This window comes from Arachis stenosperma, chromosome 4 (assembly GCF_014773155.1).
Source record: "Arachis stenosperma cultivar V10309 chromosome 4, arast.V10309.gnm1.PFL2, whole genome shotgun sequence".
Classification (NCBI taxonomy): Eukaryota; Viridiplantae; Streptophyta; class Magnoliopsida; order Fabales; family Fabaceae; genus Arachis; species Arachis stenosperma.
The window spans coordinates 38,652,389-38,668,754 of NC_080380.1; the positions used below are offsets into that span (position 1 = coordinate 38,652,389).

A 16,366-nucleotide genomic window follows, 5' to 3' on the forward strand; every position below is an offset into this window, starting at 1 on the left:
AGCAAGCAGAAAAAGCCAATAGCCCTTTAAACCAAAAGGCAAGGGTAGAATAAAAAGGATCCAAGGCTTTGAGCATCAGTGTATAGGAGGGCCCACAGGAATAAAATCCTAGCCTAAGCGGCTAAACCAAGCTGTCCATAACCATGTGCTTGTGGCATGAAGGTGTCAAGTGAAAACTTGAGACTGAGCGATTAAAGTCATGATCCAAAGCAAAAAGAGTGTGCTTAAGAACCCTGGACACCTCTAATTGGGGACTCTAGCAAAGCTGAGTCACAATCTGAAAAGGTTCACCCAGTTATGTGTCTGTGGCATGTATGTATCCGGTGGTAATATTGGAAGACAGAGTGCTTTGGGCCACGGCCAAGACTCATAAAGTAGCTGTGTTCAAGAATCATCATACTTAACTAGGAGAATCAATAACACTATCTGGATTCTGAGTTCCTATAGAAGCCAATCATTCTGAATTTCAAAGGATAAAGTGAGATGCCAAAACTGTTCAGAGGCAAAAAGCTAAAAGCCCCGCTCATCTAATTAATACTGATCTTCATAGATTATTTGGAATTCATTGCATATTCTCTTCTTTTTATCTTATTTGATTTTCAGTTGCTTGGGGACAAGCAACAATTTAAGTTTGGTGTTGTGATGAGCGGATAATTTATACGCTTTTTTGGCATTGTTTTTAGTATGTTTTTAGTATGTTTTAGTTAGTTTTTATTATATTTTTATTAGTTTTTAGTTAAAATTCACTTTTCTGGACTTTACTATGAGTTTGTGTGTTTTTCTATGATTTTAGGTATTTTCTGGCTGAAATTGAGGGACCTGAGCAAAAATCTGATTCAGAGGCTGAAAAGGACTGCAGATGCTGTTGGATTCTGACCTCCCTGCATTCGAAGCGGATTTTCTGGAGCTACAGAAGCCCAATTGGCGCGCTCTCAATTGCGTTGGAAATTAGACATTCTGGGCTTTCCAGAAATGTATAATAGTTTATGCTTTTCCCGAGATTTGATGGCCCAAACAGGCGTTCTAAGTCAGCTCAAGAATTTTGGCGTTTAACGCCGGAACTGGCACAAGAATGGGGGTTAAACGCCCAAACTGGCACAAAAGCTGGCGTTTAACTCCAAGAAAAGTCTCTACACATGAAAGCTTCAATGCTCAGTCCAAGCACACACCAAGTGGGCCCGGAAGTGGATTTTTATGTCATTTACTCATCTTTGTAAACCCTAAGCTAGTAGTTCTCTCTACAAATAGGACCTTTTGCTATTGTATTTTCATCTTTGGATCATTTTAGATCTTTTGATCATCTTTGGACGTTTAGTTCTTAGATTATGGGGGCTGGCCTCATGGCCATGCCTAGACCTTGTTCTTATGTATTTTCAACGGTGGAGTTTCTACACACCATAGATTAAGTCGTGGAGCTCTGTTGTACCTCGAGTATCAATGCAATTACTATTGTTCTTCTATTCAATTCAGCTTATTCTTGTTCTAAGATATCACTTGTTCCTCAACTTGATGAATATGATGATCCGTGACACTCATCATCATTCTCACCTATGAACGTGTGCCTGATAACCACCTCCGTTCTACCTTAGATTGAGTGGATATCTCTTGGATCCCTTAATTGGAATCTTCGTGGTATAAGCTAGAATTGATGGCGGCATTCAAGAGAATCCGGAAGGTCTAAACCTTGTCTGTGGTATTCTGAGTAGGATTTAAGGATTGAGTGACTGCGACGAGCTTCAAACTCCTGAAGGCTGGGCGTTAGTGACAGACGCAAAAGAATCACTGGATTCTATTCCAACCTGATTGAGAACCGACAGATGATTAGCCGTGCTGTGACAGAGCGCGTTGAACATTTTCACTGAGAGGACGGGACTGTAGCCATTGACAATGGTGATGCCCAACATACAGCTTGCCATGGAAAGGAGTAAGAAGGATTGGATGAAGACAGTAGGAAAGCAGAGAGACGGAACGGACAAAGCATCTCCATACGCTTATCTGAAATTCTCACCAATGAATTACATAAGTATCTCTATCTTTATTTTATGTTTTATTTATCTTTTAATCATCCATAACCATTTGAATATGCTTGACTGAGATTTACAAGATGACCATAGCTTGCTTCATACCAACAATCTCCGTGGGATCGACCCTTACTCGCGTAAGGTTTATTACTTGGACGACCCAGTGCACTTGCTGGTTAGTTGTGCGAAGTTGTGATAAAGAGTTGAGATTGCAATTGAGCATACCATGTTGATGGCGCCATTGATGATCACAATTTCGTGCATCAGAGGCCTCTCAGGTATTTACTCTCTCAACTGGCCTAATTGCACCTCCAAGTTTCTAAGGGAAGCTCTAGTTTCCTGCATAAAATGATTCAGTACTGCTTCTATATCAGTGTTTTTCTGGGGTTGAGAATTTGCATGCTGAGGTGGTTGTTGTTGATGAGACTGAAACTGGCGGTTATTATGATTATTCTGCTGATAACCGCATTGAGAATTATTGTTAAAATTCTGTTATCACTGAGGTTTTTCTCTCTACCCAAAATTTGGGTGATTTCTCCACCCCTAATTATAGGTCTTAGAGTATGGATCATTATTGGAGATTCTAGGAGCATTCCTCATGTGATTGACATGTTCAAAAGAAGTTTGAGCATAATCATAATTCTCACCTTGCATAGTGCTACCAGTCATGTCGTAAGGGGCCTCTTGAGGTGCATTCTGAGTGTTGATAACTGAAACCTGCAACCCACTCAATTGTTGAGAAATCAAATTCATCTACTGAGACAAAATTTTATTCTAAGCAAGAAGAGCATCAAAAGCTTCTACTTCCAAAACGCTTTTCTTCTGAGGAGTCCCAGAGTTCACAGGATTCCTGTTAAATGAGTATAAATTTTGGTTGTTAGCAACCGACTCAATAAGCTCAGTAGTCTCCTCTGGCGTCTTCTTCATGTGCAGTAAACCACATGTAGAATTATTTAAACACATCTTGGACATTTCACATAAACCCTCATAAAAGATATCCAGCTGAGTTCATTTAGAAAACATGTATGGAGGGCATTGCCTGGTTAGTAGCTTGAATCTCTCCTAGGCTTCATAAAGTGTCTCACCATCCTTCTGTCTGAAAGTCTGAACCTCCACCCTTAGCTTAGTCAGCTTTTATGGTGGGAAAAATTTAGTCAGAAATCCAGTGACCACCTTATCCCAAGTATCCAGACTCTCCTTCGGTTGAGAGTCCAACCACAGCTTTGCTCTATCCCTCACAGCAAATGGAAAGAGCATGAGTTTGTATACCTCAGGATTCACTCTGTTAGTCTTCACATTATCACAAATCTGCAAAAAATTAGAAATAAACTAATTTGGGTCTTTATGAGGAAGTTCATGATACTGGCATTTTCGTTGCATAGGAGTGACTAGCTGAGACTTCAGTTCAAAATTGTTTGCAACTATAGGAGGCACCACAATACTTTTGCCATAGAGATCTGCATTGGGAGCAGTGTGTGAGCCAAGCACTCTTTTAGGTTGCTCATTCTCATTCAAATTTTCCATATTGGCATTCACATCACGATTCTGATCCATGCTCAGATTTTCACTAGCATTGTAAAGTCTAGCTTGTTGCAAACGCCGCCACAAATTCCTTTTAGGTTCAGAATCAAAATCTATAACAGGTTTCTTGTCCCTGTTTCTGCTCATAAACAGACAGAGAACAAGAAAAAAGTGAGAATCTTTACGTTAGAGTGCAGAGAATTCCCAGTGAGGTAACCTGTGTAAAAGAAATAAAATAAAGCAACTAAATAAATTAAGCAATAAAACTCGAAAACTATAAGTAAAATTAGGACAGAAAATTTCGAAATTATTAAGAAAAATAAATAGGAAAAATTGAAATAAAAATAACTAGGGGACACCAAACTTAATTTCAGAAATTACGGAAAAATAGTAGCTAAAAATTTTGAAAATTAAAATTCAAAATTAAGTAAAATTAAAGCTAAAACGCCTAATCTAAGCAATCAAATAACTAATAGTTGTCAATCACAGTCAATCCCCGGCAACGGCGCCAAAAATTTGGTGCGGAATTTATAACCCACAAACTAACCGGCAAGTGCATCGAGTCGTACCAAGTAATACCTCAGGTGAGTAAGGGTCGATCCCACGAGGATTGATGGACTAAGCAACAATGATAGAATGATTTACATAGTTAGACAAATAGAAAAGAGTGTTTGGGTCTCTATTGCATTAAACAGTAAATTCAGAAAATTAATAAAGCAAGCAGTAAACAGGTTGTGAAGTATATATGGAGAAACAATTAAGGCTTCAGAGATATCTATCTTTCAGATTGACTTTTCTTACTAACTATTTTAATCATGCAAGATTCAATTCATGGCGAACTATATGTGACTAAACACTAATTCCTTAGACCTTTTTAGTCTCCTCTAACCCTCATCAACCGCCAATTTTTTTTATCACTTAATTCCAATTAGAGGGTGAAGTTTAATTCTAGTTATGTACCACAAAAACCCTAATTACCCAAATATAAGAGGATTATATGTCACGTATCCCGTCAAGTCCAGATAATTAGAAATTTAAAAGAATTTATTTTCAAGTTGTTGTTCAAGTAAAGAGCTTTTCCAAGTTATACAAGAACTCAATTAGAACAAGGGTCATACTTTCGTTCCACCCAAATTCATAAGATAAAGAACAAAAACAATTATTGAAATAGAAATTTGTACATGAATTAAAATAAAAAATAATAGTATCAATCCATACAATAGATAGAGCTCCTAACCTTAATGGTGGAAGTTTAGTTGCTCATGGTTCAGAGAGAAAACTAGGATTCAGAAAAACTGTAAATTGCGGAATGAGATATAAGAGAAGAGATGAGCCCGAAGGGCTGATTCTTTTCCCTTTTATATCTAATCCTAATTAATGTAAATTATATTTCCTAAAACTAATTACTATCTTCTCCTATTTTAAAAAAAAATAAAATTTAATCGCAATTAATGTAGCTCTGTGTGTAGTCTTGTCTTGGATAAATGGGGACCACTTGGGTTCACTAAGTTGGTGCCAAACTTGAGCATCTTCAAGTTTGGCGTGAAGTGGTCCGCAAGCACTCCTTAGTCCTTAGAAAGTTTGAGTGTGGCGCCGAACTTGAGTAACCTCAAGTTTGGCTTGAAGTCACACGTGAAGCACTCCTTGGAAAATCCTTGCTGGTGCCAAACTTGTGCATCTTTAAGTTTGGCTTGAGCATGTCCGCAATGTATTCTTGAGGGATGAGTGTGTGACGTCAAACTTGGAGAATCCCAAGTTTGGCACCGTGAAGGCAAAATGAAATGGAAGAAAAAGGTATACTACTAAATATCGTTGGAAAGCTCTGAAAGTTAACTTTCCAATGCCGCTAGAATCACGTCAATTGGACCTCTGTAACTCAAGTTATTTCTGTTTGAGTGCAAGGAGGTCGGGGTTGACAGCATCATTCGCTTTCTTCCTTTTCTGCTACAAAACTTCGTCAAATCCATCTAAATGCTACCTGAAATAAACAGAAATTGCAAACAACTCAAATTAGAATTCATAGTGGCTAAAGATAATTAAATCTTGATTAAACTCAACAATTTGAATGCAAATTCACTAGGAAAAGATAGGAAAGATGCTCACGCATCAGTAATAAGTTGAATTTTTATTTTTAGTTAGGTTTATTCAGTTTAAGTTGTGATTTAGCTTGTTTAATAACATTTTACATTGCTTTGGTAGCTTGTTAGTTTCTCAATAAGATTTTGTTAAGGAAAATAAAATAAAATAAAATATAAAAAGGGGCTGTCACGCATACGCGTGACAGACGCGTGCGCGTCGACGCCCAAATTTTGATGCTGCTGCTTCCTGGTACAAAACCCAGAGACTTGTGATGGATCCATGTGGCTGCTGTGTGCTGGGCGCGATTTATGCCCAGGCGTATGCGTGACTGACGTGTACGCGTCACTTCAATTTTCTTAAGCTCACGCGTGCGCGTGGAGGACGCTTACGCGTCACTTCCTCTTTCTACTTTTCGCATGCGTGCGTGGTTTATTCTTGGGCGCCGCCTCCGGATCCTCAACTGCCCTGCTCCTTCTTTCTACCCCTTCTTCTTTATTTCTTTCTTCCTCTTTTCTTCTTCTTTCTTTCCTTCCCCCATTTCTTTTCTCCACTCCCTCTCTCTTTTTCTCACTTCTCTCATCTTTTCTCACCCACCTTTCTCTATCTCCCCTTCTCCCTCTTTTCAAAGTTTCACTTCTCACCTTTATTCTCTTTTATTTATTGCATTTGCATACTTTCATTTATTGCATTTTAACTTTGTTGCTTGTTCTTATTTTCTTTTCTAAGTTTGCTATTTTTCCATTGGTGTTGAATTTTCTTACTCAATTGTTGACTATTTCTTGCATTGTTTTGGTGCCTCGTGACTTGTTTGATATTGATTAGTTGATGAAATTTTTAGGTCAGTGCTTAATCTCTATTGATATTTGCGTTATTTGTGCATTGATATGAACTCGCATTGATATGAACTCACACATAACCCACTTTTTCTTACTCATTGTTGCAATTCTTGCACCGTTGATATGCCATTCGCTTATATTGTCTTCTCACTTACATGAGAACCCCACTCTTATATGGCATTAGCCCCACCTATGTTTTATTTGCTTTGAGACCTTTGTTTTGGTTTAATCTTCTTTTCTTTTCTCTTCTTTCAGGCTGGCCACCAGGAGGGGAAAGGAAAACTTCTAAATGGGGCAACAAACAAGTCCCTCCGCACAAACTTTTAAAGAAACTCATCAGTTGTAGCAACCTACCCTAAGCCACCTTGCTCTTCTTTGCATGCACCGAGGATGGTGCAATCTTTAAGTGTGGGAGGTCAAGGACTGACTTCTGTGGGTAACTACTCCTTTCACCAACACCAAACTGCAATTTTCTTTTGTAGTTAGTCATTTGCATGATAGATTTCATTATAGTTAGAGTTCGTGCATATTTTACCACTACTTGGTTGAAGTGATGATTTCCTTTCCAAGAAACTCTTTTAGGACATTTCACTAATTTGAATTAAAATTTTTGAACTTACTTGAAGAAATTTACTTTGGAACATAGTTTTAGAGTTAGAACACACAAGCCTAGTGAGATTTTGAGCATATTGATTGGTTGCATCTTATCAACCATTAGTTTGATTCGGTGTGTGTTGTTCTCTCTAAGATTGTGATATTTTTCTTGCTTGATTCTATATTTCCATTGTTTGATGTATGCATGTATTTATGTGATTGAGGCCTTTGTTTCACTAAAACTCACATACCCATATGACCTTAACCTTTCATCATCCTTTGCAAACCAATGTTGAGTCTATTTAACCCCATTTATTCTTTATTTTAGCACATTACTAGCTCTAAGCGAAAAATAATAAATATCTAATTTGAATCCTTGGTTAGTTTAGACTAGTGAGAGAATGCATGATTTAAGTGTGGAGAAATTGAGTTTGGGAAATACTTGGTTTGGAAATTGGGTATTGTATATTTTTGTAAAAATGTGAAAAAGATAGTTAAGCACATATTCCTGCATTCAATACCTTAATCATATGCATTGATCTCTTGTATATATGTTATCCACCATATATATCAAAAGAATAAAAACAAGGGAAAAAATAATAAGAAAAGAAAAATAAAAAAAAGAAAAAAAAGTAATAAAAAGGGGGACAAAATACCTCGAAGTAAGTGGGGATAGCAATGCATATGTATTGTATTCAAAATTGGGATACATGAACATGTGACAAAAGATAGTCAATGGATAGTTAGGTTGTATTTTGATTACATGGATTGTCTTAGGTTAGGTGGAAAGTTTACGTTAATCAAGGATTCGGATTTCAGTCCACTTAACCAAATACATTCCTACCTTGACCCTACCCAATTACAACCCTTGAAAAGACCTCTTGATATGTGTATTCATGCATTAAAATTTTTGTTGATTGGTAGAAGAGCAAGCCTTAGAAAGCATGATTAGTAGAGAACCGAGAGAATCAACCCTCAAACACTAGAGTGATTAGAGTGCATACACTTTCGGTGAGGGTTCGATGCTCAATCTTTGTTCCCGGCTTTCATGAGCTTTCTTCTTGCAAGTTTATTTGTATTTCATTTTGAGAGTCGAATTAATGGAATTTGGTTCATATTTGTTCTTGGAAGATTGATTTACTATTAACCAAGTAGGTAGAAGTATTTAGCATGTAGTTACATTCATATAGACAGGTTCCATTGCATAAGTCCTACCATTTTTCCTTCACTCTTTTGGTTTCCTTGAGCTTAGCATGAGGACATGCTAACGTTTAAGTGTAGGGAGATTTGATGAGCCACTATTTTATGACTTATTTTGGAACGAATCGAGTGGATTTTGTCAACTTTACTCACACTCATCCATATAATTTGTACATTTTTTTAGTTTTCTTCCGAATTTGTGTTATGATTGAAAACATGCTTCCAAGGCCTTTAAATTACTAATTTGTAATCCTCTTTTATTATCATTCGATGCCGTGATATGTGCGTTAAGTGATTTCAGGGTTATAGGGTAGGAATGACTTAGAGGATGGAAAGCAAGCATGCAAAAGTGGAAGGAATACAAAAAATTAAAGATTTCAGAAGCTGGTGTCCACGCGTACGCGTGATTGTCGCGTACGCATGTCCAGTGCTGAATTCAAACAACACGTACGCATTGCTGACACGTATATGTGACAAGCGTCATATGCCTCAGTAAAGGGAATTGGCTGAGGGCGATTTCTGGGCTGCTTTTGACCCAGTTTTAGGCCCGAAAATGAAGATAAAAGGCTACATAGTGGAGCTGGAAAGGGGATTCATTGATGCACACAGGTTTTGGGTTTTTTTCTTCTTTTATTTTCAATTTTATCTAGGTTTAGATTCTACTTCTTATCTTGATTCAAGTTCCTCTTTTAATTTCTTGTTATTACCTCTTTGCTTTCTTAGTTTTATATGTTGTTTCCTTTACCTTGTTGGTTTATTGTTCATGACTATTTGTTGATTCCAATTTTCTTTTAACGCACTTGAGGTATTTTATGTTTATTGTCGTTTTCTTTAATTTGTTGTTATTGCTTCCTCGCAATTGCTAACCTTAAATCTTACTATCTCTTGTTCATTTTCTATGTTTTTATTTTGTGCTTTCCAAGTGTTTGATAAAATGCTTGTTTAAATTTTAAAATAGATTTTTATGTTCTTGGCTTGGATTGAATAATTTGGAGACTCTTGAATTGTCAAAGTCTCATGTTGATTGGTGGTTGAAAATTGGTAGTTGGCTTGAGCTTCACTAAATCTAGTCTTTTATTAGGATTTGTGAACTTAAGTTGATTTTGCTCACTTGACTTTCCTTCCATTGTTAGAGGTTAACTAAGTGAGAGGAAAAGACAATTACCATCACAATTGACGATGATAATGAGGATAGGAATTTCAATTATCAACTCTTGCTAGGACTTTTCTTAGTTATTAGTTTATTTTCTTGTTATTTACATTCCTTGTTCATCATTTAAAAATCCCAAAAATACTTTCCCATAACCAATAATAATTACACTTCCCTGCAATTCCTTTGAGAGACGACCCGAGACTTAAATACTTCGGTTATTTTTATTGGTTTGTATTGTGATAAACAAATTAAACGTTGACCGAGGATTGTTTGTCGGTTTAGAACTATACTTGCAACGCGATTTTATTGAGAAATTCTTTACCGACATTTATCCTCCGTCAACAATAAAGAACACTTGATTTGTTTATACACTCACACAGTCAAGTCTTACACTAAATGATAATTTACAGAATAATATTTTCTGTTCTTTCTTATGCGCATAAAGAAAGTGTTGAGATGGATTTTTAGCAATAATAAAATGAGAAAAATTTATAGGTACGGAGTATATGCAACATACAGCTACAAGTAACTACGCACTCAACAGACATAACTTTTTAAATAGTTACAACCTTTCAATAAACATAAGTTTTCAAATAATTACAACCTTTTAGCAGATATCACTTTTCACATAATTTTAAAAATATATCTTACATTCTCAAGAAAATTTGAAACGTTGTTGTTGATGCTTTGGCTGCAATAGGACATAATTTCTCTCTAGATGATTATATTGCAGCTATCAGTAGTGATGGTCTCATTAAAGACTATGCAATATATGTCTATAGTTTTGGAAAATTCTATTATAAGTAACTAACCAAAACAGAATTAGTGAAATTTTATGTAACTGACTTCAGCTTCATTCTCTCTTATTTTTCATGCTTGTTCTGATTTAAGATTATTAAGCTTTGTAGATTTTGATTGGGGTCCTGACATTGATGATAGGTGCTCTACATGTGGTTATAGAATCTATCTAAAAACTAATCTTGTCTTGTAGAGTAGTAGGAAGCAAAGCCTAGTGAGTAGATCATCAACAAAAGCAGAATATCAAGCCTTAGTTGCAGGTGATTCTGAAATCATGTGGTTGCAAAATTTGATGCAAGAGCTCAATATCACATTATCCATCATTCCAACCCTCTTATGTGACGATATAAGCATTGTGCATTTGCTGCCAACCCAATTTTACACAACTGAACCCCATGTTTCAAGCTTGGATAATTTGCATTTTGTTAAAGAGAGTTAATTTTTACCTGTTGTATACATTTTCTCATCAAATTAAATAGCTAATGTATTTACTAAACCATTGCCAGTTTCTTCATTCTTCAAATTTAAACACAAACTCAATGTTACACCAAAAATAATCTTGAGTTTGAGAAAGAATATAAGAGGGAATCAAGCTGAAAAAGAAACAGTTACATAGTGTTTTACTAATTTTGTTTTAGTTAATTACTTATAATAGAATTTTTCACTAACTCTGCTTTGTATATATACAAAAATGTTTGATAGCAAAAAAAAATTAAGCAAAAACAGTTACCATTTATCTTATTTAATATTTATTAATTTTAATTTTGATTTTTTTTTCTCTTTAGTATTATCGATATATAGGACTCTCCAAATAGTCTTATATTTAATGAGTTCAATCAATCTTAGCATTCATTCAATGATCAATACTTGTGATTCTCTCTCTATGCTTATTCTCTAACATAGTCCTTTTTTCTTTTAATTCTCATTTTATGGCTATATATGTGACATGCATAAGAAATTCACTATCCTTAATTTCTTGTGTAAGCAACTTTAAGCATACAAAATCAAATGTCATTGGATTTTCTTAAACCGTAACTATAGACTAAAAATCGTGACTATAGACTTGTGATTACTTTTTTTATTAGCTATAATCACAGTATTTCATCGTGACCATAAACTTTTTTTAATAGTGGATGTAAGAATTTTCAGTTTACTTGATAATAGGCTTTAGTCATATCTCGTATTAGTCTTAACCGTTTTCTTGTGCATATGTCTTAATCTAATTTAAATTCTTGAGGAAATATATTAATTCGTGTTAGTAATAATCATCAAGAGCATTACCAGTTATTGCTAATAAATATATGAAACTGCATCCTAACAATATTCACATGGTTAATAAATATTATTATTTTAAATTAATATTTAGTCCGTAATAATTTATATTTTTATATATAAAAATTAATATAATTTGTATCTATATTAATCGTAATTTATACGTATAAATTAATAAAATTTTTTTATTAAAAATAACTTAATTTTTATACTAATTAAATACTGATCAAAATTTTTAAAAACTGTTGGTGCTCAAGATTTTTCATTCTCAAGAGAATACATTTTTTTTATAAAAACTTAAATTTTTACAATTATTAACTTATATTTACAGATTCTTAAATAAGGCCTTTTATTTAAATAAAAGAAAGAGAGTCCAATATTATCATATTCTCCTAAACCAATTTTTAAAACGTAAATTTTCTATTTTCTATTAATATATAAATTGTCTCAGGACCGTGTATATTAGATAATATATTAAATGCTACACCATAGGATGATTTATACATGAAAATTTTCAAAAAAATGCACATAAATCGTCTCAATGTACTGAGCTTTCCAAAATGAACGTAAATCATCCCAACTTGTGATAATTTACGCTTTTTTCTCTTAACCCACAACACCTTGGGACGATTTACCTTCAAACTTAAACCATACTACTTTGTATTGATTTACGTTTTGGAGGCAAACCCTCAAGATCTTGTGACGATTTTTGTGCAGATACATAAAGCCCAAGACCCGGAATGATTTATGAAGACAATGAGCCTATAAATAAACGAGGATGGTGTATAACGAGTCATACATGAATTGAAAGTTTTGGGAGAGATGGTTGAGAGTGTGTTTTTGCTAGTTCATCACTAAGAAAAAATTAATAAAAACACAAGTGAGGGTATTACATTCTCTAGTAAAAAGTAGATTGGTGTGTTTGTAAATCTGTCAATGAGTTTGATGGATTTAAAAAATAGTATATTACAGAAGTTAGAAAAGGGCGACAAAAAAACGTGTAAAGCAAGTATTTTTTTAATTCCTATCTCACTTAGGCAAGGTTATGTTAAGTTTAAAAAATATGAGATCAGATTCTAAGCGATGACGACATGTGAGTTATACTTCACAGTCAAGCTAGATTTTCAGATTTGGGCGCTATGGAATTGTTTGCGAGAATGGTTGATATATAGGGTAACTCTGGTGGATTTGCTCCAAATTTTCCAACTGGCGTGATAGAAGGGAATTCTAGCGCCATTCTAACTTGTCAAGAGGTTACTGCCCATGTTTCATTTTCATCATTTGCAGCAGATTTACCCGTTCAGGCAGATAATGCAGATGACTTGGGTGATGTGTGTACCTTCGGGGAGCTTGCAGTTGCAATGAGAATAGCACCTGTATTGGATGGTGCATTGGCATTCATGGATGTTAGAGATAGAGATCCACTCGCCAAGGCTATAGACGATGATGGGTCATATTCGAAACCACCACCAGCAACACCGAAACCCGCAACCCATCCACCACCACTCTGCTCTCTAGAGCCCCCAACTCCTTCACCTATAGAACCTCCAGAACTACTGGCTCCTCTATCCCCTCCCCACCTAGGGCCACCTCTGCCCTCTCTCCAACTAGAGCCACCCGCACCACCTCTCCAACCAGAGCCACCACCACCCCAACCCCAACCGGACCTACCTCTACCATGTTTCCAACCTCCTTGATGACTCTGACTTTTCTCATTGTCATCATTATTGACGTCCTGTTCCTCATCTAACCCAAATACATCATCGAACCCCCTGCCATAGGTGATTGTATCGGGTGCCAACACGTTCACGAGTTGTCCTACGCTGATTGTCTGTGACATTTGGTCCTTGTTGTCTAGCTGACACAAGAATATGACTCCGAACATGAGCATCTGTAAGAAACCCAGCCTGGCGAGGGTCAACTAGGCCCCGATCATGTGAAAGAAATCTACGAGTTATCCTATACCACCACTCAGGATACTCAGCCGAAGGTCAAGGATCTGGCACGCACCAACTGAAATGCGAGCATGCTCTGATGTCTTTGGTCCCAATACTCATGCCATGTGGCGAATATTTCAGGGAACCATCAAGTCAGTTCTCGACCATCCTTCAACAACAGAAAGTTAATGTTGATGGCTGGATTGGGGATGTGCTAAACTCCTACAAGCTGAGATAGAACTCTGTCAACCTGATGCCATTCAATTGACGCAAAGTAAATCAACGCAGTAGTCGACTTCCATAATAGCGTGTGCTTGATGATTGGATTTTTGACGGTTTAGAATTTCACTAATGAATTCTCGTTGTAAAGTATAGTTTCTAAACCAAACAATAATTCTTTCATACAAAAAGTTGTTTGTCACTAGTACAAACCCCTAAAATTTATAAACCAAAGTATTTAAACCTCGGGTCGTTCTCCCTACGAATTGTAATGAAGTGTCTTGTTATTGGTTATGAGTTATTTTTGGGGTTTTGATAAGAAGCATGAAAGATAAATGGCAAGAAAATAAACTAAGGTCTAAAAAGGTCTTGGCAAGGGTTGGTGGTCAAGAATCTCTATCCTAATTACTAACCACAATATGAGAATTGGCAAGGATTAATCTCATTAAATCATCCTCTAACTAGTAGTAAAGGAAAGTCAAATGAGCTATATCAATCCTAGTCCATAAGTCCTAACTCTCCACTAATTCAATTAGTGAGAACTAGAGTCAATGGCTCCCAATCATCAATCACTTGGACATTAGTAACTCAAGAGTTCCTAAGTTACCTTTCCAAGCCAAGAACATAAAACTCTACTCTAAAATCCAACCAAGCATTTCATCAAACACTTGGAAGGCACAAAAGAAAAGCATAGTAAAATTGCAAGAAAAGTAAATCTACACTACTCAATTACAAGGAATTAAACAACAACAAATCAAATGAACACAATTATTATGAATTACCTCTTATTGAATTGAAAGAAAATGGAAGGAACAATAGTAGATCTACAACAAAGTATAAGAACAATATAAAGGAAATTACAACAAAGGATGGAAGAAGAATGAATGTAACAACAAAGAATTGAAAGGTAGAAGTAGAAGAAAGCAAAGATTAAAACCTAGATCTAAGAACTAAACTTAATCCTAATCCTAATTCTAGAGAGAAGTGAGAGCTTCTCTCTCTAGAAACTACTTCTAAAACTAAACTATGACTAATGGTAACTAACTTGTGTTTTCCTCTTCATTCCTTGGGTTAAATAGCATCAGAAATGAGTTGGATTGGGCCCACAAGGCTTTAGAATTCGTTGGTCACGTTTTGCTTTAAGTGAACCAGGTGGCAGCAACGGCGCGTGTGCGTACTATGCGCGTGCGCGCCACCATACGTGTAGCAACTATGGCAAATCTTATATCATTTCGAAGCCCCGGATGTTAGCTTTCTAACCCAACTAGAACCGCATCATTTGGACCTCTGTAACTCAAGTTATGGTCGTTTAAGTGCGAAGAGGTCGGCTTGACAGCTTTTGCGTTTCCTTTATTTCTTCATGAGTTCTCCATTTCTACATGCTTTTCCTTCATTCCCTTGGTCCAATCCTTGCCTCCTAAATCTGAAATCACTTAGCAAACATATCAAGGCATCTAATAGAATCAAGGAGAATTAAATTTAGCTATTTTAAGACCTAAAAAGCATGTTTTCACTTTTAAGCACAATTAAGGGAGAAGTTATAAAACCGTGCTATTTCATTGAATAAATGTGGGTAAAAGGTCATAAAATTCCCTAAAATCAATACAAGATAAACCCTACAAATGGGGTTTATCAGTGCTCATGCTTGAGGATATTAAGATGGACTACTTGGATAACCTTAAGAGCGTTGTACAGCATCCAAATAAACTACAACATGATAATTAATCAGATTCAAGTATTATGGCATAAATATAAACAAGGAACCAGTATAATCGAAAGCAAGTAATGGAAGCTTATACTTATATCATCTACACTCAACTTGTCTAGTCTATGTCGAGTAACGATGACCTGAGGACCCTTCTCATCTGACGATGGCAGGTACCTACTCCACCTGGAAGATTCATAATGATAAGCATTAAACTTAGAAAAAAATTATATGAACTAGTGCACTATAAACCTCATTCATGAAACATACTCACCTCGATCCAAGCGGCCAAAGAATGGTGTCAAACCCTCTAGGGTTGAATGTGGGAAAACATAAAAATATCCAAGACTGCAATAGTGTTAGTGGCCCAACTAGGTTCTTAACATTTCGGTTAGAAACTCTGCAGAGACACCTATAAAACCATAACAAAGACGCCAAACCCCAGCTATACTTGCCGAGTCCGTCGAGGTCCGTAACATAGGGAAGCCACCGTAAATGGAATCTAATACGAGACTTGTCCGCGAAAAGTATCGTGGACAACATCGTAATGTAGCCACACGCATAAACATGTATCATGGCCTCTGGTGCATTAGCTGGCATGACTCTGAACTTGTTCTGAAAGTAGGAAAACGACACGGTGAACTCATCAATACAATCGTCAGGTGAAAGTTCACCAAACAACTCTTCGTACCACACCCACGTAGGCTTCCCCCTCCATTAATTGCTCAATGTCACTGAGACATCCACTAACTGCAAATTCATCAACAGGGAAGCCGAATTGATATTCCACTTTCCTAAAAGGCATGTGAAACGTGTTGGTCTTGGGACGTCATCACTCCATTAATGCACTAATTAGTGGCTCATCAATCTTAAACCAATAATCATTCGGCCTTGCAACATGTAATAATTCAGCACTATCTAGGTACGGCATTATACAGTTATACATTATCATCTTCTGTTGCCTACAAATGCTCCTAACACATCGAGTTGACTGATAACACAAGAATATACAGTCACAACTCAACAATGCA

The 16,366-nt window shown here is 36.1% G+C and overlaps 1 non-coding gene across 1 annotated transcript; it reads left to right on the forward strand.

Annotated features, from left to right (window-relative positions):
• The first annotated feature begins 3,038 nt into the window (after positions 1–3,038).
• Positions 3,039–3,146, forward strand: LOC130977845 (small nucleolar RNA R71). Its single transcript, XR_009085519.1, has one exon. It is a non-coding gene; the product is annotated as a small nucleolar RNA R71 (small nucleolar RNA).
• Positions 3,147–16,366: the final 13,220 nt, after the last annotated feature.